This window comes from Chenopodium quinoa, unplaced genomic scaffold (assembly GCF_001683475.1).
Source record: "Chenopodium quinoa cultivar QQ74 unplaced genomic scaffold, ASM168347v1, whole genome shotgun sequence".
In the NCBI taxonomy this organism is placed as follows: domain Eukaryota; kingdom Viridiplantae; phylum Streptophyta; class Magnoliopsida; order Caryophyllales; family Amaranthaceae; genus Chenopodium; species Chenopodium quinoa.
The window spans coordinates 2,767,222-2,788,803 of NW_018745540.1; the positions used below are offsets into that span (position 1 = coordinate 2,767,222).

The 21,582-nt window shown below is 34.3% G+C and overlaps 1 pseudogene; it reads right to left on the reverse strand.

Annotated features, from left to right (window-relative positions):
- Nucleotides 1–3,415: 3,415 nt before the first annotated feature.
- Nucleotides 3,416–21,246, reverse strand: LOC110716017 (annotated as a pseudogene).
- Between the last annotated feature and the right edge of the window lie 336 nt (nucleotides 21,247–21,582).

The window sequence follows — 21,582 nt, forward strand, 5'->3', positions numbered from 1 at the left end:
TCGGATCGGATCAGGGATTGCCAACCCTAGTCGTCGACGCCAGGGGATCGTTTGGGCGCCGGCAGCTGATACGGGGAGGGGGGAGGGGTGGCTGACAATGAGGCAATGGCTGGGATTTTTTTTTTTTTAAGTTTTTTCTTTTTTTTTTAAATAAATTAAATCATTATTTTATGAAATAATGGGCCCCACTTAACGGAACCCTAACGGATTATGTTAAGTGGTAGTAAAAGCTATATTTTGTAAATTTTGGAGGTAGCAAAATAAAATAAAATTTTAGATAGGTAGCAAAAGTCAAAACAAGATGTTTTGGTGGTAGCAAAACTCAAATTTTTTTAATTTATTTGCTTGTTACTGTAGGCTTTTACAGGTCAAATTTTAAAAACTCTAATTAGAAATTATCACTAATTCGTACGAAATAAGAATTAATGTAATCGGATGAGATGTTATTGGACTTGATTCAAAATGTACATTTAATTAGAGTATCACATTTTTGTAATTTTTGCATACACGAAGTTATAGAAATTTTCAATTTTCTTATAATTATGAAGAATCAAATAGACAAATAAAAAGGGCAGAATTATGAGATACTACTTCCTCCGTTTTTCAATTACAACACTTAGACCGACATGAAATTTTATGCAAAATATTGACCTATAATATCTTTAATCAATAAATAAAAATTATAATGATGAATATTAGGCCCTGTTCAGTTCACTTTATTTTTGCTGAACTAAAATTGTTTTTACTTAACTAAACTTATTTTTCCTTCACTGAAATTAATTTTATAGAACTGAAATTATTTTTGCTGATTCTCTATTATATATCTTCTTTAAAGTTATTGATGATTATTACTTATCAATTGAAATAATTTTTATTTACATGAAATTATTTTTATTGAAATGGACTTATTTTTACTGACTGAATTATGTTTACTTAATATTACGAGCATTTTTTAAGGTGAATTGAACAGGGCTTTAATAAATTATTAAAAAGATGATTCCAATAAGTACCCACAAGACTATATTTTTGTTGTAATGACTAACATTAGTCAAAGTGGATTAGATGAATAGTGCAAAAAGTCAAAACGTTTCACTTTAAAAAAAAAATACGGAGGGAGTAATATAATACTTGTATGTGAGTGGTAGAGTTTGTTGTGGAATTAAAATGATTTTTCTTAAAAAATAAACTCAAAAACTTTTTACATGTGCTCGGCTCGTGCTCGCTACTCACTTAGCTCCATAAGACTTTCCTTGACTCGTGCTCGTTAGACTTTCGAATCGAGTAGCCCACGATCTACTCATTAAGATTTTAGTCCTTCTAAAAGTATAGGCCTTTGATATTTTTTTTGTTTACTTTATAAGTTTTCTCTATTAATTTATATATTATTAGAAATTTACTCTTTCTTTTTGATAATATAAATATTAAGTGTCAATAATATTTTAACATGATAACTTTTTTTTTAAAACAGATCATTTCATTAATCAAAAGCCATACGGCATCTACAAATGAAATCTAAATCAACAAATACATAAAATTAAATCAAATAAGGATTTCCTTCATCAAAGCTACGATCGTTGAATAGATATTGCAATGTGGTACATCTCTCGCACACATCGCTGGAATATACAGCCTTTTCAGAGAGACGGTCTAACGATTTGTTGTAGCCGTAAGAATGATTTTCACGTGATTCACTTGAACGCCTTTGAAGATTTGACAACCGTTGCGATTCTGGACAACTCTTTACCAACGAACTGATAATAGGGCACAAGATGATTACCTTTTTAATAAACCCTAACACACAAAAAAAGCCCTAAACAAAAACAAACAACAAAATTAACAAAAACTAACGACTCCACCATAGGGAGATGGACGTATATCTACACTACTCGTGTAGATTTAATGAAAACTAAATTGCAAAACTAAAGAAAAATAAGGAAAAAGGGTCAAAAAATAGTCTAATTTTCGAATAAATTAGACCATTTCCAGCTAAACGACCAAGAATTTGGAGAAACCCTAGAAGAGAGGGTGAGAGAAGAGGAGAGGAGAGGTAGAAAGGTATGTTGTGTTGTATAACTTTTTTTAATTATATATAAATAAAATATATTATTAAGTTGTTCACGAGCTTATCGAATCGAGTCAGAGCTTGCTCAACTCGTGCTCGTTAACGCCTCGAGTCGAGTTTTAACCGATCTTTGACCGAGTCGAGTTCGAGTTACTCACGAGCTGCTCAGGTCGATTAACACCCTTAGTGCAATTAAAAAAAGAAAAATTATTTAATTATTAATAAACCATCAGACCTACCCAAACTATATATTTCTCCTTAAAACTTCGCCCAAAATCTAGTGATCCACTTAAAAAAAACGAAGGGATTATGTTTTAAAACGATTAGGCTATTATAATGTTACTGATTTTATATTAAAACGATTAGGCTATTATAATGTTACTGATAAATAATTAATGCAGAAAAATGCTTCCTTCGTTCCTTTTATAATCGCACGTTGAGAGTTTCACGCTTGTCAATGTACATTTTATAACTTATAAAAATCTTAATTTGTATTTTAATAAAAATTATAAAAAATTGATATTAAAAAATTATATATCAAGTAAATCTAATAAGATTTCATATAATTATTTTTGTTTTTGTACAAATAACAAATTATAAAAGAGTGTGTGAATAGTGTACAATTTTTAACATTGCGATTGATAAACAACGAATAAGTATATGAATTGTACATTTGTACGTGGACAAAGACAAACCTGCCATGTTAAAAATTTTACCACCGTAATGTTTGCTCGATAAAAAGGAGTGAAAGTGGAGTCTCTTTCCTACAAATTATTTACAGGTTTGAGTACTTCTAGATTTAGACTAGTCAATACACATTACACAAAACTCCAAGTCTCATAGGCTGGTGATGCGCAATGTGAACATGGGTCGGTCCAGCCCTTGGCCACTTAAGGTCAGGTTCCGCCTCATTTGAGGCGTTGTTTATTTCAACTTAATTTTACTTATTTAAGAAAATATAAGTTCAAATCAAATCAAATAAAAAAAAAAAGTTCTGGTCAGAAAAAATAAGTTCAGATCAGATCATCGTTTTATGTGTAATTTTTTATTGCTAAATATCTTTAATTTCGTAATGAAAAAAATTATGAAAATTACATATTAATAAAATACACATTATTACGAATATAATAAAACCCCACTTGATATATTTTTTCCTTACAGATTATTGTTCATTTAAGGTCAAAGTTTAATCAAATCAAACAATCATATCAGACCAGACCAGACCAGATCAGGCAGATAAGATCAGATCAAACCAGATCAGATAAGTTTAGATAAGCAAAAAATAAGGTGAACTAAACAAGGCCTAAGCAAGTCACGAGAGGTTTGCCGATGCACAAATTTGACACAAGCATGTTAGTGAGCGTAAGATAAATTTAGATACGTACAAATAAATATATACTCCCTTCATTTCAGATTGTTACTTTCTAAACAACTATACCTAATGAAAATACAAAAAAGGATTAGTCCAAAAAACATTTAAATTGACAACATTTGTTTTTAATATAAAGTAGCCAAGTATATGAAATAGCGTAAAAGTCAATTGTCACAATTAATTAGAAACGGAGGTAATAGAAGGTACTCCCTCCATTTTTAAATACTTGCTCCATTTCTCTTGGAAGCTAGTATGGAAAAAATTAATGACAAGAAAAAAATTTCGTGTTATTTCCTCCAAATAAGAGAAATAAGTAAGGAGGAAAGAAAAGAATGGAGGGCTCAAGATAGATAGCTACGAGGGCATCACAAACTCAATTCCAAGGATCATCCCAACCTTTGGGTATTTCTCTTTTAATGAAGTCTATAATGGCCTGGACAGCTTCTTCCACTCTGTTGGACAAGGAGTGGTTACCACGGTCAATTTCAGCTTTCTCTGCTCCACCAAGCGCTCTACATAATCTGGAAACAGAAATATTAAGCATTTGAGCTTTGATTATCAGAGAAACCTTTCTAGACATGCAATTTTTGAACAAGTTTATACACATACAATTACTGAACAAGTTTATAGTAGGATTAGGCTGAAAACTAATGGTTACCCTTCATCATACCTTTCTACAAGTGCTTTCTTGTCCACGTAATCGGGCACATATTCATCACCCATAGAGTAGATGGCCTGCAAGTAATCAGAACAATTAAAAGCACTAAGACCTTCTAAATGCAACTACTAATAACCGTATAACCCATGCAATATATTGTTTTCAATGCTCAACAAGCGCTTCAATGCTCTACATATTTTCTCAAACCTTAAAACATTCTTAGGACTGTATAATGAAACAGAATTTCTGTACGTAAAGATGTATGCTAAAGTTGCACCATGCAAGGCCTGATTGCAAAATCCTTTAGAAAGCATTGACCTGATGGCACGATTTTGAAAAGATGAAGTCGGAAATTACCCTCAATAGAAGAAAGCCCATTGCAGACAACATAAAATAATACGCTAAATGAGATAGCTACCTGACAAGGTATATTGCACATGTGACCCAGTCTCATTTTTAATTGATCTTCACTGAGATCAGAACTGAACATATCATAATCACCCATAGATGCACAAAGGGAATGATACCTGCCAAAGATCAAATCCAGTTAAAGAGCAATTACGCAAGTAGTGAACAGAGTCATATAACCTGCATATGAATCTCATTGCATTTTATCTAGCAAACATGATTGAAACTAGCATATGAAAAACGAGTCTCATGTGAAGCCCAAGTTGCCAGCCATTTGAAGTCTTTGGACTATAATTTAAGGAAGGATTTTTTGACAATTACCACCAACAATTGTTGGTGTTTTAGTAATTACCACCTACAGTTTTCTTTTTTTTTTTCTTTTTTTTTTTTTTTGTATTTTACCACCTACTATTTTTAAAAAATGAAAATTTCCCACCTAATTGCCTATATGACATCATTGTGGGCCCCACCGACGGAATTTTTTTTCAATTTTAATCCTTTTTCTAACCTTGTTCTTCGATTTTTGAATTGCAAATCCAAATTATGCAAACAAACCACTAAATTAGGTACCTAATTTAAAAAATGGGGGCTAACTATAAGATGGTGTTCATCATTTAGGGTTTTGAAATGAAATTAGATGTTTGTTATTTAGTGATTATTTATGAAATTGGGACTAGTTTGCATCAATTTAACATATTATGTCTTCAATTAGTACCGAAATTGTTATTATTGTTGAGAAATTATTACTCATTATTGATATGAAAAATAGGGTTCATATGTATTTTAGGGATATTTTAAAATCAAACGTTTTTCTAAATTATGATTTACAATCCTAAATTGAGCATATATATTAGTTCTATATAGAGTTAATTAATGTAAATAATGCTTAATTTAAAAAATTATCTAAGTTGAAAAATTCCCCAAATTTGGGATAAATCCTAAATGAAGAACAACAAATTATAATTGACACACATTAGTGACTTAATTATGTTCGTGTGGGCTTGAATTATGTTAAATCGATTACTGAATGCTTTAACCTAATCTAATTTTAATTTATATTGAAAAAAATCAATGAACATGAGAATCGAGGAAGAAGGCATGATGACGTTATGTATGAGGGCTTGGGAAATCTGGTGGGAAATTTTCATGTTTTTAAAAATAGTAGGTGGTAAATTACAAAAAAAAAAAAAAAAAAAAAAAAAAATAAATAAAAAAAACTGTAGGTGATAATTACTAAAACGACAATAACAATAGGTGGTTATTTCCAAAAAAATCCTTTAAGGAATATATAGGACTCCACAAATGTAGTAGATTGAATTTTTGAGATCATTAATTTAACTAGTAATGACTACCCAAGAAATTGGATAAATAAGTGGGCAAAGTACACAATTGCAACTAACAACAAATCAAAGTCTTTGTTCCTAAAAGCATGAGGTTGGTTGCATGAGACAGATATGTCATGTGGTAATATAAAGATTATTTCCTTCATTTGTTTCTATCCAGTGCTAGTCTACATGCTCCATCAAACCCATTTTCTTCATGTCATTCAACTCCATTAAAATCATGTATGGCCTCCCTTGTATCACGTGATGACTAGACTTGGTTATTGGGTAGGGTGGCTAAATGATAATAAAGTCAGGGCCAAGCTTAAAGGGCTTTTAATAGACAGGGCCACTTATTGGGTAGGGTCAATATAGGACCAAAATATTTTTTCCAATTTAGAAAATGAATAATGTAAAAATTACATAGATAAATTTGTATTAGTTAATAATGGCTTTGTCCAACATTTATTTTAATTGATATTTTGTTGGCCTGTCCATTATCGACCCGTGACCCGCATTGGCCCGACCCGCTATTGACCCTATAAAATGTGACCCTCTTTGACTCGACCCACAATCGGCCTGCACCACCCGACCCGCCCAATAACCAAGTCTAGTGATGAATACTTTACCCCTAGTCACGCATTATGCCACTCGACAAGCGCCCTTTGCTATGCCGAGTCATGCTTTTCCCGCCATGACACTTAGCTTTGTGCCTTTGCAATGCACTAGCTAGCTCGCCTCCAAGTGCCAAGCAATGCCCTTTAAATGAATTAAGCACGTTCCCTCGGTGCCTATCCCAAAGGTTATGAACTTATGACTATATGTAGGCAAGTGAACACACAAGCTTAATCATGGATTCTTACTGTGCTCAATCAGACGATCACTCACTTCGCCTCATGCCTTTCCTCACACGCTCTTAAGTGTAGGAAGGAAGGTAGAGTTGGAAAAGAACACGTTTTTTGGAAAAGCTTTATTACCATTGAACTCTCAACTTCAATGTATAAATGATAATTAGTGCTTAATTATAGGCCACCATCTCACATAGTTAAGACTTAATTATTTTATAATATTCCCTAATTCCCTCATCTGGAGTTACGAAAAATGTAGTACGCACCCCCGTTTCGAGAATCGTAATTGTACGTTCTTCATTGTGATTAGTCACGACTAATCTGGCAAAACAAGTCTTTGACCCAAACCACTGAAGATTTTTTACGTGTTGGAGAGATGTTTGATTCATTGCAACTTAGAAGAGAGGGAAAAAGAGAGAGAGAAAGCAATGAAGCGAGTTTCCTCGGTTTTTCTTTTCTTCTCGATTCTTCCAAGGCGTACCCGATTCAATATTGTTAGTGTTTCCCAAATTGTAACATGAATTGTATCATGTACCATGTAACCTTGTTCTAGATTCCTCCTAAAAAAAATCTACTTGCTTTATAATGCATATGTACATCTTTAGAACACCCTAAATACATTTTAACAGGTACAAGAAGACCCTAGAGCATTTTATAATCACCCATGTCATAGAACTCCTCCAAGACGCTTTCGAAGCACTCTAGAACCTTCTGTAGAGCATCAAACTACTAGTTGCACCAAGTATACTTCAAGACCTTATCTCAAATTATCTAGAACATCTTCATTAGGCCTAGATACTTTGGACCCCCAAGTGTCCATTCAATCCGAACCCATTTAGGCCCCAAATGGCTCATTATTATGTTACTAAGGAAAAATCAGCATGAGTTGTTGATTTCAGAAGCCCAAAATCATTTTCCTCGAAGGGTTAGCAATTACCACACATAGAATATTTCAGTAGGCAATGATTATTCTGTTTGTTTATTCAATTTCCAGAGGCCATACGTCTTTATCACTGTACAACTAAACACTTCAAAATTTCTTGAAAACACATTTTTTGAAATTAATTTATATTAAAAAAAAATGATGCAGAGAACCTAAGAAAGAAACTTCTAGTCAAATCAATAACTATGAAACCAACAAAGTAATTAATTCAAGATCTAGATATGCCTACACTCTATGTACTTCCAGAAATATAGTGTGTTCTCAACCTTCTAATCAAACAAGAAATAAGAAAAGACCTTCTGAAAAGTTCAGATATTCTTACTATATTAAGTTGCATTACAATGATATGATTTGGACAAGAAATAGGAATACTGTCAATCTCTTATTATCTAAACGGATGCAAGAATAACGTTATAAACACACATACACACACAAAAAATGGCTATTAGAGCATGAGATGCACAGAGGCATAGATCACTCACCTATAGGCAGTTATAGGAGCATCTGAATTTGCTTCCCTAGGCATAAGATCAGATCCTTTTCCTTCACTAATCATTTTTGAAGCTAAGTCAATCATGGTTGCTGTTTCAGGAAGCGTTGCTCGGTATTCACGGTCACTAACTGGAGCCTGATTTAATAACATGTATCAGGACCAAGAAACGTATTACAATTAAGCCATGTATTTATGCATCAAATATAGCCTGGCCGTTGGCAGATCCATGGTAATAGTCAGACGTTAAAACCAAGACATTTATAAGATCAAGACTAACGAAGTGTTATTTTGTTTTGTCTTGAAATTACAGGTCAACATAAATGAAATACTAACAGAATACAAAAAGCCATTGACCAATTCAAATGTGTATAGTGTTCATATTGTTCACTATGTGTACCAGACACATCAGCATCACTCATGGAAACGTGGCAATGTTTTTTCCCCCCCTATAAAGAGATAAGGAGAAAGAGCACAGAAATCATACAAAGTAGCCAATAACACTAAGAAAAAGGGCCCTCCATCAGTGAAACCTAAATAAACGACCACATAGCAGGAACTAATGAAAATACAGATGTAACTATGTAATTCTCAAAATAAGCAAAATAAACAAATAGTAAATCAGTTACAAGAACTAACACAAAGTCGGAAAATAAAACATAAGTAGGTCACAATATTTTAAGATTTCAAGCTTGACACTATCTTCAAAGCCCAATGCTGAAGTACTCATAAAATGACTAATTAAGCAATGAAGCCTTGCATCTAGCATGATTTTGAGCACACAAATCTTTTCTACCCTTATTGACTCAACAATTAACATTTGTAAGAAATTAGGAAAAGATGCTAGACTACTCCATCTGTTTTCTTGCTGCACACTTTCCCTTGGGATGTATTATTTTGTTCGTCCCACTTTTACTTTCTCTCTCAAGAAAGCTATCCATGACTCTAGGGCCCAACTTCAATCTTGTTTCTTGGTTTTCCCCAAAAGCAAGAAGTAAAAACAGGGAAAACAATAATAAAATTAAAATAGGTGTACAACATACTCATTCATGAGAATCCCATCAGTTAGTCCATCAAATTAAACCAGATTTTAATGATTAAAAATTATGTGGATGACACAACAGTGACTGAATTTTTTCAGCCTATGAGTCACAATGCTCTTCGTGTAGCATCTTACACTAATCGTTTATTGCCACTTCATATGAAATACGCATCCCAGCATCATATGAATCACACGTGTGATATTGTTCAAATCTAATGCTTTTTTTTTTTCTGAAAAAAGGAGAAGGATGGAAATTATTTGGTCAAATGCAAAATCATGTGCATAGAATATAAATGCTTCAACCATCTGTCTAACGACTGCGAGGACAATAGATCGGTTAAAAATGGAAAAAAAAAAAAAAAAAAAAAGCAACCAAGTCATTAAGTGTTAACTTGAACAGCTTATTAATGCGGATTTTAATGGATATAACCTTCAATCGCAATTGAAAGGTTTGGGATCTTGAATCTCGGTCAAGAAACACTAAGCTACAAGAGCTTTAAACCTAAACAAGGCCAAGAATACAAAAGCACGAGCTTATGTTAAACTTTATAAATTTCAAATCAATCAATCATACTTTTCATTAAACACCATCACGTATTTATAAGCTAAATAATTAGCCTAAAAATCGTGTACAACAAAACCTAATACAACTAGGAAAACTAATCCTAAATTTTGGCAAATATGATCTTTAATGCTAATCTATCTTCTAATAACTGAATTATACTAACAATTATATCCTAATTAAAAGATAAAAATTCAGATTTTCCTTAAACTAATCTAATTCCCGCATACTAATAAACAACTAAATCTTTTAACCATGCATAACTTTTGGATTGACGCCACTCAATCTCACGGTTAGACGACTCAATCAAAAATAAAGTAATTAAAATCTTAATCATGATGCCTTTGATCCGCATCACTTAGCCTCTTCACTTCTAAATTTCCTATATTTGAATGATCAAAACTTCTTTAGTTACAATCCATCATCACAAAAGTTATGCCTCAAAAGATGAAAGCCATAGTACAGTCCATGTGAACTATTCCAAGAGTTCTTAGAAAGTGATATATCTCGCTTTATGAGATATGTATTTAGTTGATTCTAATTTCAATCTTAGATGTTCTATGCACATCAATTGATGAGATTTATCTCTCCAACATAAATTTATTATTTTATAGCCATATACACCCTTTGTCACATATTCATTTTTACATTTTCCTTATTCATTAGCCCCAAAGTAGGTTTTACACTTTTATTTTAAGAAAGAATACACAATTATTTTAATACATCTCTCTACCACAAAGTTAGGACCCTACTCACGCATATTCAATTAAAAAAAATACCACACTATCCTCTATCACATCTACTTAGCCATAAAACAGTACCCCACTATCACCCTTTGTCATATATTCGTTTTTACATTTTCCTTATTCATTAGCCCCAAAGTAGGTTTTACACTTTTATTACACAATTATTTTAATACATCCCTCTACCACAAAGTTAGGACCCTACTCACGCATATTCAATTAAAAAAAATACCACACTATCCTCTATCACATCTACTTAGCCATAAAACAGTACCCCACTATCACAGTTCACAATAACTTTTCCAATCCTATTACCTACAAGGCTGCAACTAAGTGTCATGATAAGTGTAAAAACTAATGTATGACAAAGGGAGTAATATTTGGAATGATTAAATTTCAAATGTGCAGATACATTCTTCAATTATTTGAGTTCAAAGAAAAGGAGGAAGTTGGATAAGAATCTAATCCTTATCATTTCAATTGGGATGCTCCAAGCCATTGGAACATCTCAAGATTCCTAAACATTTTCACACATCAATAACTTATATATATGATTTCAGTCTCAAATTCTCAACTTGAAACTAATTCAATGGTCCAATCCCATCTCGTTTTTTTTCTTATATAATATACAAATATTTTACTTCTTCCAGCATTGACAGCCAGTCAGCCACTGTTAGATTAGTAGATAACTATGAATGTAAATTTATTGAAATATGTTATAAATCCCACAGCTACCATATGATATAATACGGTAAAACTAGATTTAGTGACAAAAAGCTAGACACGTATTCACTAGTAGGAATCTAGCACTCTCATAAATGTATTGAGTGCTCTACAAAAGGTTACAAAAGAGGCCATATATTACAGTTTAGGTATATCATGTAAGAACAATCTCTGTAGTCTGTATTGCATCAAGTCATACAATAGTGAGCTCTAAAGATTGTGGATTGGTATAAAGGTAACTTTTGGGATTGTCATTGGAAAGTAATAACATGGTTTTTCGAGTAAAAATTCCTGCCAGGTCACTTTGCAAAATACAGTTGATTTCTTGGGCTCTCTTTAGTCTCATAAGTCAGGGGCCTTTATGTGCAATATTCAGTGTGTGATTGGCACATTCTTTGTATTTTTTCTTCCAAGTTTGTAGAGGATCTTTTCTCGTTATACAAGCACACACTTATCTTTTCATAGATGTTTTATCCTTGACGATAAATAAGGAAAATTAGGCTGCAGATTACTATTCACTAATTATATTAAAATAGCCTCATAAAGTTGGATATACCTGCAAAATGGCAGAACGGACAGCTCTGGAACATGCTGCATTTGTGCGCATATAATGCACAATGTCCTACACAAACATTCTGATAGAATTTTAGTTGATGTCATACTTAATGAAAATACATGACACCTACACCAAGAAAGAAAGAAAAGAATAGCCTAGCCAGAGAGTTTTAAGTCATAGGGAATGTAACAGGGTAATAAATCACAAGTTACCTGACATCCAGTACTGTGACCAAGTAGCACCACGCCATCGGAATTTTCCTTGTTTATTAAGTAACTAATTAATTGATCAAGCTCCATAGCATCCTTCAGAGAGAAAACAAGAAATAAAAGATGAGCAAACACATCATAGAATACAGCTAGACTCGTTGTCAAAAGAGCCTAAATTCATAGGACAGATTGTGAGAGAATAACTCAAGGTGGATTACTGGATTAGCTACTATAAATTTATCATAGTCCCCCAATTATTCTTCCTCTATCTAATCCTCTTTTTAAAATTGCTTCAATGGGATGTGATAAAGGAGAGAGGAAATAATAAGTTGCTCCTACATTTCTGACTACAAGTATACAATAGGCTCATGCATAACATTTATATAATTCTATATATACTTAATAATATTTTTTCACCAACCCTGTAAATTTGAATAAATAAAGAGAAATTTTAATCACTACCATCACTCAAAACCCCATTCCCAGGGCAGCATTTCAAGAGTCCTTCTCAATATCTAAAAGTGTAATTCTCTATATTAATGAAGGAGCACAACAAAGGGGGAGAGGCAACATGAAGTTATAACATCATTGTCATCATAAGATAGCAGGACAAATTATACAGATACTGTAACTAATAAGATTCATGGGTGCATGAAAGGTAGGTAGAAATGTTTCTTGTTTCACCCAATACCAATTACTCAAGAATTGTACTTCTCAAACTACTTTCTGATTATCTGATATTAAAAGGAAAAACAAGAAGCCCAAAATCCAACTTTTATAAAACAAACTACAGTTTGGGAAGCTAAAGATGAACAAAAATAATAAACACATACTTGCTCAAGACTCGAAAGTCCATATGCAGTGTAAGAAGACGAAAGGAGTATCTGAACCAAAGACCATTTTTCATGCTCCAAAGCAATTGCTAAGGGTTCCAAGTACCTGGATAATATTAAAACCATAATGGCATTGTATTATACATTAGAAATTTAGAATTAGCATCCATTTCATCATCTACTATACAAATGATATGCAGAAGAAGCAACAGAACCCCAAAGTTCAAATGAAATTAATCATTAGTCACAACATAATTCTTTTTCCCTTCCACAAACTTTACCCCAATAAAAGTAAGGAATGAGACTTATTGAATTTATATATATACAGAAAGTTGTCCTTTGGTGTAGTAAGAGTGATTCGTACATTGTTTCAATCAGGGTGAAGCACAGCCAGCTTCTTGGTCAAAATATGGGCATCAAAGAACAAAGACATTCTAGCAAAGATATTACACTTTCACATGAAAAAGTAAAGTTGGCAAGTGGCTATTCATACAACTCTCCACTCAAGAAAGATTGAAAGCAAAATAACATTGTGCAGAGCTTTTAAGTGTAAATAATATGTCTAATTCCAATTTTCAGTAATTGGAACCATCGCAGAGACATCCAATGTTTGTTTTGACCCTGGCCATTTTTCCTATCAGTTCTGTGCTTGTACAAATACTGTCGTATGAGCATTTCCTTTCAGCTTCAGGCCTCTACTGCAGCTGATTCTTAGATATATAAGCTTGTTGCAACTCATAATTGACTGACCCCTCCCATTAGCAGTTACTTGTTGAGCACTTTTTCAATGTATTCTTGTATCTCTTGATGTATTTATCTCTCTTGCAAGGTGTGACACAATTTCCATCTGAAATTTTTCAACGTTCCTTTAGGAAATTATACTAGGAAGATCTTTTGCTTAAATCTAGAACATGAGAGTATTTGAGAGGCTGAATATTATGTGACTTTTTTTTTAATTTTTTTTATTAATTTCCCTATCTAAGTAATTTTTTATTTTCTTCAATTTGCCACCTATGGTTACTGCAGACTTTTATTTTGTCCAAATTGGTACACAGACAGTCAGATATACCATCTGGAAACTTAATACCAGTTCATCATACAATAGGAAAATCAGAGAATTCAGAAAACATGGTTGTGAGCTACACAAAAGGTAGAAGAGTCAAAACTTGTTAAACCTATACCAGCAGCAATTTAGGTTTCAGACTTCACAATGCATAAATTAGGATAAACATTCAAACCTAAAGAAATACTTTCCTCTTGTATGAGATAACAAATTATTGGGTTGACAAATAAAAGAGTATTTTCAAGCAACAACCTGTACATAATTTTTTTTTTGTGTTAACATGAGCCACAATGATTGAGAGTAAGATGGGTGACCTCCTGGGAAGTCCTCATGTTGGTTCATGTAGCCGACCCCACTTATGGGATAACAAGAAGAAGAAGAAGAACTAAAGTTATCAAACAGACTTATTAATAATCTAAGTTTATGCGCAAGTTATTCACTTGTAAACATTCATCAGTCATCAGCTATAAAATGTTAAAAAAAAGGTTCCATATTGCAATTAGACCCAATTGATAAACCCACCCAGAAATTTCATAAGAGTATAAGACTAATTATAATTTCAACTTTCAAGTCAATAAACCACCTCCTTGTACCAGAGTGTTTCTCCTCCTTCCCATTTTCTTTTCAAGAGAGGAAAAATAACATCACATAGAATTAAATCTTCACATACTGAATCATAATACACATATACGTTCAAATCGACTAAGACGACAATGTTTTAGTCACATCTGAAATCCAGCATCAACTTCAACTCCTTTACCAAGTAACTGTCCAGAAGCTATCAGCATTTTAACCTGTTTCTAAGCTGTATATCTTAAGTTCAATTGTTTTCATGATATGAAGTAACATTGACCACTGATATCCAAGTCACAAGGGACTCACAACACCCATTTACCATATCAACAAGCAGCATATTTTCTTCATATTAAGATAAATCCTAGCTTAATAAGGAAGAAATTGAATGAGTCAAACATACTCAGTGGCCATGAACCCGTCAGTCAATCCACCGATGAACACGACTTGTTGCTTATAATCACCTGTTTTAAATGCAACCTGCACCACAAATTCACAAGTATCAATGATAGAATATCAGCATAAATTTAGCATGGATTGTAATATACATTTAGTACATTAAAATAGAAGGAAGAGTTTAGAGTAGGAATGACCACAAATCAAAACCGGATCATTTTGGTTCTGAATTGGGTTAGCAGTTTGATTGGTTTGGGTTAGATTGGGGCATATTCGGGCTTGGGTTTACTTCAGATTCATGCTCCTTCTGGTCAGATTGGGTATGGTTCAGGTTAATGTATCAAATCAAATTCATATTTACTTGGGTTAATATCAGGGTATCAGATTTGTTTTTGATTCAAATCTACGCTACCTACTATAAGTCAATATCAATATGGTCAAGTCAATGCTAGATCAAGCATCAATTGGAGTAAAAAATTATCACATTTTAATTGGTATGGTCTTTTCAACATCTCTTTTGAAGAATCTAATAAGGTTACAAAGTAAAATTAAATGCCCTTGTCATATTAGCACAAATATCATTTTTTTGATTAAAATTAACTATCACCTTATTTGTGATAAATCTTATTTTGGTGTTTAGCACCTCTATTAACATAATGGACGGTGGTTTTTATGTCTAAAAACGTTGGTAATTGCAATCAATCTCTTGATTTAACAAACAGCGGTTGGGGACATTGGTTATGGCCAATCTAGGATAGGAAGGCAGTGGGAACATTGATGGAAAGATAGGTGGTGTTGAAAACAAATATGGAGATAAATAAGTGGAGACAACGACGGTTGTGAAGGTAGGAAACCCTGAATTTAGAAAATAGGAAGTGAGATGAACAGGTAATTAAGGATACAGAGTTTTAGGGTAATCTCATCAAGCCAGTTATGATAGTGAAGAAAATAAAAGCAAAGGGAATGGAGTCATTTGATTCCCTTACAATTTTTTGATTACCCCAAACAAAATACGAGTTGAAAACCTTATTAATACATGACCCTTGTAAAGTTGTAATATCCTCCGTCGAGATTGAAGCTATGATTGACCCCAGAACATTTTACAACAAGGTTCTAGAAAAACATGCCATTACTACTTCCAATCCAAGCAATATTCTCACATACCAGCATAACATATCCAGGCTACTTACTAGATTTGAGGAGAACTGTAGCTATAATGGAGATTCCAGCAATATTTAGACAAAAAAAATAGTGTTCTATATCCACTTCCTGTTGAACTTAAAGATTTGAGAATATATTGATAGCTGAAATTTCCATGTAATAATAATTAATGTTTTTGTCATCTTATTCTTTCAGATGTATGATAATATACTACATTAGTTGGTGCATTGGTGGTACACCCATATTTAGTCCAAGATGGTGGAGAAGGCTCACTCATCCTATATTGGGATAAAATTTATACAAAGTATCTCACAATCTTGAAGAAAACTCAAAACTTTCTCTAGCTTCTAATATAAACATTTCCCTTCAACTCTTCCCCTCCTCTATATGTATGCTATTCCACAGCTTCACTTTAGGGGCTGTTTGGTTCATCAAGGGGAAAGGGAAAGAGTTTAAGAAAGGGAAAGGAAGAGATTGGAAAGCAACTCCCTTTGATATAAAAAGTTTGTTTGGTGATTTATCTTTCATATTCTTTCACCATTAAACACTACATTTACACCCACTCTTATGGTTTCACCACCACCACCTGTCCACCACCCCTCCTTGCCGTAGCACCACCACTCCCTCTCTTCCCGTGTGTCGTTGTCACTGCCACCACCCTGTCGCCGCCCTTTCTTACTTCTCTATTATTTTATCACCATGGTTATATGTGAAGTTTTAATGGTTAGAATTGATCTTGAAAACTCTAGATCTAGAGTTTTTATGCTCAAATTTAACCATTAAAATTCATAAATAAGGATATGAAAAAGGTAATGTTTCAGTTTTCTCTTTATTATTTTTTTCAATTTTTCAGGTTATGTGTTTTTTGGTTGGATGTTGGTGGGTGTGTATGGGTTGGGTTTTTTTTGTTTAGGTAGATTGGTGTGGGTTTTCCAGGAATTTTATAATGGTTTTGGGGTGGGTTTTTTATTGCTAAGTGGTGGTGATGACGTCGGTGAGAGTGGCGGCGGTGAGGCAGTGACAGCTTGGATGGTGGTCTATGTCGCGAAGTGTCCGTGTCGACACGACACGACACTACACGGACACGGACACGGGACACGTGTCCGATCCACTATGCTCTTGGACACATCCATTAAGAGAGGAGATGAAAAAAGAGAAGAAACATGAAAAAAAAACATATCTTGTTCGAAATTACCATTAATATAGAGAAAATGGAGAGAAGAAGATTGCCATTTATTAGGAGAATTTACCGAGGAAAGAATTATAATAAAAAAATAAAATAAAAAAATAGGGGTAGACATAATGAAAAATTTAAACCTTTTGTTATATATAATTTATTTATATAAATTTAAGTGATGTATTTACGTGTTCCCGTACCCGTGTCCAAATATCGGACAAAGTCCCCGTGTCCTAAAATTTTGGAACTTGCCGGATCGGACACCTGGACATGGTGTCCGTGTCCGACACCCGTTCCCGAGTCCATGTAAAATAGATGGTGGTGGTGGGGCTGTGGTACCTGCATTAGTGTTGGTGGGTGTGGAGTTACATGGGTGGCACAAAGGGAATGGAAATACCGAAATACCATAAGTAGTGTGGGGAATCAAAGTAGAGGAGTTTAGAGGAAAGGAGGGGTAAAGGGAATGATTAATATGTCATCACAAACGACAACAATGGGAATCAAGCTCGTTCATTCCCTTTCCCTCTTCTAATTATCCCATACCATACACCCCCTTATATTTTACTTCTAAGAATGTGATATCAATTGATATGAGGAGGAGGGGCATATTAAGCAGTGTAATATATTTCAGTCAATAGTCATTTGAGGAGGAGAATAGGGGAGTTAGTTAGAGAATAAATAAAATATCATAAATAAGAGAAGATTAGCAAGGAATTGGTGTGTAGATTATTAATAAGAGTATTTTGGTTAGCTTAGTAAGCTAAATTGAGAGAGAATCAACCTCTTGAAAGTGAATGTATCATATTTTTGCTATGATTCCGGTTCATTAATCAAAATTATCTTTTTCTTCTCTAAGTTCTTCTATTGTTGATGCCTAAGCTATGTTAATTCATAGCAGTGTTGGAAATTTTGACTAATTACTCGGACTACTTGTTCCTTTTCAACTTTCTCTTCTATGAAATTGTTTTCAACATAAGTTCCTCCATAAACCTCTCTATCCAATACAATCAATTCAAGACAAATAAGCTTATACAACAAGAAGAAACACACCTTTTGGGTCCATTGTCCATAAATTTTGATCACCTACGTACTATGACTTAAATGCTAATGTCATTCTTGATTGTATTCTGGAAACTTTGCTTGTTTTTTATTCCACAAATATATGAAATGTTCATATGCATGTTAGACCGTCAAGTATTCCCTAAAGCCGAAACACTAAGGTGATATGAAGAATTGGAATAACTGGTAAAAAAACGCTTTTAAATCGTTGCTGATTATCCAAATCCTTCAAACCTCAAAATGATTTCATCTTAGAAATACCAATATCCTCCGAATAGCAGAAACCACCGGTAAGACTGTATCCATCCAACTCAGTTGGTTAAAATACCAGAACCATACTCGGTGATTGTACTTATTACTGATATCAAATCACCATAATAACTTCTCAATCTTCGAAAACCATAGCGAACTACTCAAATTCAACATGATCACATAGAATTTCCCACCCAACATTCCTACACACTAAATCTGAAATCAAGTCGTACATAACAATTACAACTCTAGTTACATTTAAAATGCTATGAAAACAAAGACGAAATCCAAATCTTTGACTTCTTACTCCCCAACTTCGTAACATCCAAACATAATCCCCCGTTTTCCTAATAACACTTCACATTCAAATTTCACACCCAATCATCCACAATTCATAAAATTACACACTCCCAATTCATTCAATTGAATCAACGCAACACACATTTTGTCAAACAATCAAGAAACCCAAATCAAAATCAAAATAGCAACACAAAATCGATCCAATTCAAAACAATACGGAGTAGGAAGTTAATAAATGACCTGCATAGACTTGGGACCATATCGAAAGAGAACACCGCGAAACATGTTCTTTTTAATGACAGGACCTAAAGAAGAGGGATTGTCGGCGGCGCCGGAGACGACGGAGACGGAAGGAGGGGCGGTTCTGGAGTTCAAAGCTTTGTCGGAGCGGCCGCGAACTATGCCGGAAAACCATGAGGTGCCGAGGAGGAGGAGGAGGTGGCTGTTGCGGAGGAAGAGGTGGATGGCGAAGAGTTATTCATGCCAACCCAAGTTTAATTGGGATTTTTTCCCAAATTAAGCTTTATACGGAAATTATTTACGAAATTGGTCTCGTGGCAAAAGTATTTCCCAAACTAAGCTTCTGAGGACAGCGTTTCACACTCAGTTTTTTAAAAAAAATAATTCAAGACATAAAACGCTGCCTGAGGCAGCGTTTATATCTTTAAATGAAACGCTGCCTCAGGCAGCGTTTAATGTACAAGCATAAAACGCAGCCTGAGGCAGCGTTTTTATCTGTACATTAAACGCTGCCTCAGGCAGCGTTTCTTGCGGAAATTATAACGAATTCCAGGCCTTTTTTTCTCAATCTCTTTCACGCAATTTACACTCTCTCTCTCACTAACTCTCTTTGTCAGCAACAAAGAACCACAGCCGTTGCCAACGCCTCCCCTGCCGTGCCGCCGCCCCTGCCGCCGCCAAAGTGAACGGAAGTTGTTGCCGGCATTGTCTCACTCACTCTTTAAATTCGGGTAAACCCTAAATTCGTAGTACATTGTTGAATTTTACATTGAATAGTTGGTAGTAGATAGTTGTTGTATGTTGTAGCAAATTGTGATGTAAATTGTATTAATTTGTTGCTAATTAGTAATGAAATGTGATAAATTGTTGATAATTATTGATGATAATGTGGTACATTGTTGAGGAAAAATATAGACGAAATTGTTGATTAAATTGTCGACGAAATTGTTGATGAAATTGTCAATGATAATGTGGTTTGTTTTTGATGAAATTGTTGATGGTAATGTGGTCTATTATTGTGAAAAAAATGATAAAATTGTTGATGGTAATGCGGTATTAGTATGTTGATAGTTGTATGCGGTACTAAGAGTTTATGAAATTGGTGATGAAAATGTTGATAATGAGAATGGACTTGTTTCATTGTTGTCATATTAGCTACACATGTAGGTTCTCGAAATTTGATATAACTTTCCATTATCGAAGCTATGTATGTTATGTATTGTTAAATTAGGGTTTTTTGACGTTGTTTTAGAATTCGATTATCCTTAAATGTGTTTTGGTTGGTATGTAGAATATGGCTTCACAAAATGTAGTGTTGTTATGCCGGTGGGGAGGGGAAATTATGTGCGATGGATCAAATGTTGAGTACAGTGGAGGGAATATGGAACTTATAACACTTGAACCGAGCATGACTGTGAATGATCTGATGAATGAGGTTCACAGTAGTATCGGCTCAAACCCAATGAATGCTGAACTGAACCTTAAAATGAGGTGTGAGACTGGGCATGGGGTTCAAGTTTTACCTGTCTCCACAAACAAACATTTAAAAGCTTTGAGAAGCATTGTTACAATGAAGGGTGTTCCCAATGAGATGTATGTAGAAACAGTGTCTATATGTACCCAACAAAGTACTTGGGCAGAACAACATCCTACATATGTCTCCGATTACAACACCGCGTCCTTCCAAGGCCCTTCAAACCACATTCCATCGAATGAATATGGGATGGGAACTTTCAGTCGCTTGCTGCATGATGATCAATTTCAGATGCCGTTTAGTCCTCATATAGCATCACCTGCACATGCAGGGGGCTGTGTGACAATGTTCGGCCAATTCGGTCCTTCAACATCAAACACCGTGGCTCCGTCACCGATGCGAGATGAGGTTCAAGAATCACCGTCTCAAGAAGACCCAAGTCATTTTGATAATATTGTGAATAACGAATTGTCGGTGTACGATGTGTATGCGGATACAGATGATGAGGATGATAATGGGGAGGAGTATGATAGGCTTGATGACATGGATCTTGAAGATGGGTAGATGGAAATTGATGAGCCCTTGGTTAGAACTGCAGTACCCTGGTTTAGTCAGATAAATGAGAATTATGAAGTTGATGAGTATTGGGCCAATTCAGGGAGTCATACATCATTTGTTCCAGGGGGAGAATTCGAGAAGGGGATGTACTTTGACAGTAAGAAAACGCTTCAAGAAATGGTGAAGATGTATTCTATACAGAGAAATCAATTCTACACCACAGTGACCTCTAATGAGAGTGTCCTTCATCTGCGTTGCAAGAAGAAATGTGGATGGTCTCTAAGGGGTACCAGGACAAGTGAGCACTCGCGTGGCTTCACCATAGTCACATACAAAGGCCCGCATCGAGAGAACTGTGTTACCGAATTACTATCTAATGATCACCCACACTTGGATTCGTCCATAATATCTGAGTTTGTGAAGTCCTTTGTGCAGAAAGATCCGACTCTAAAAGTTGAATTCATTCAGGAACTCATCTCCAAGCAATTCCATTTTGAAGTTCCGTATAAAAGAGCATGGTATGCCAAGGACAAAGCCATCACTCAAATTTTTGGGGAT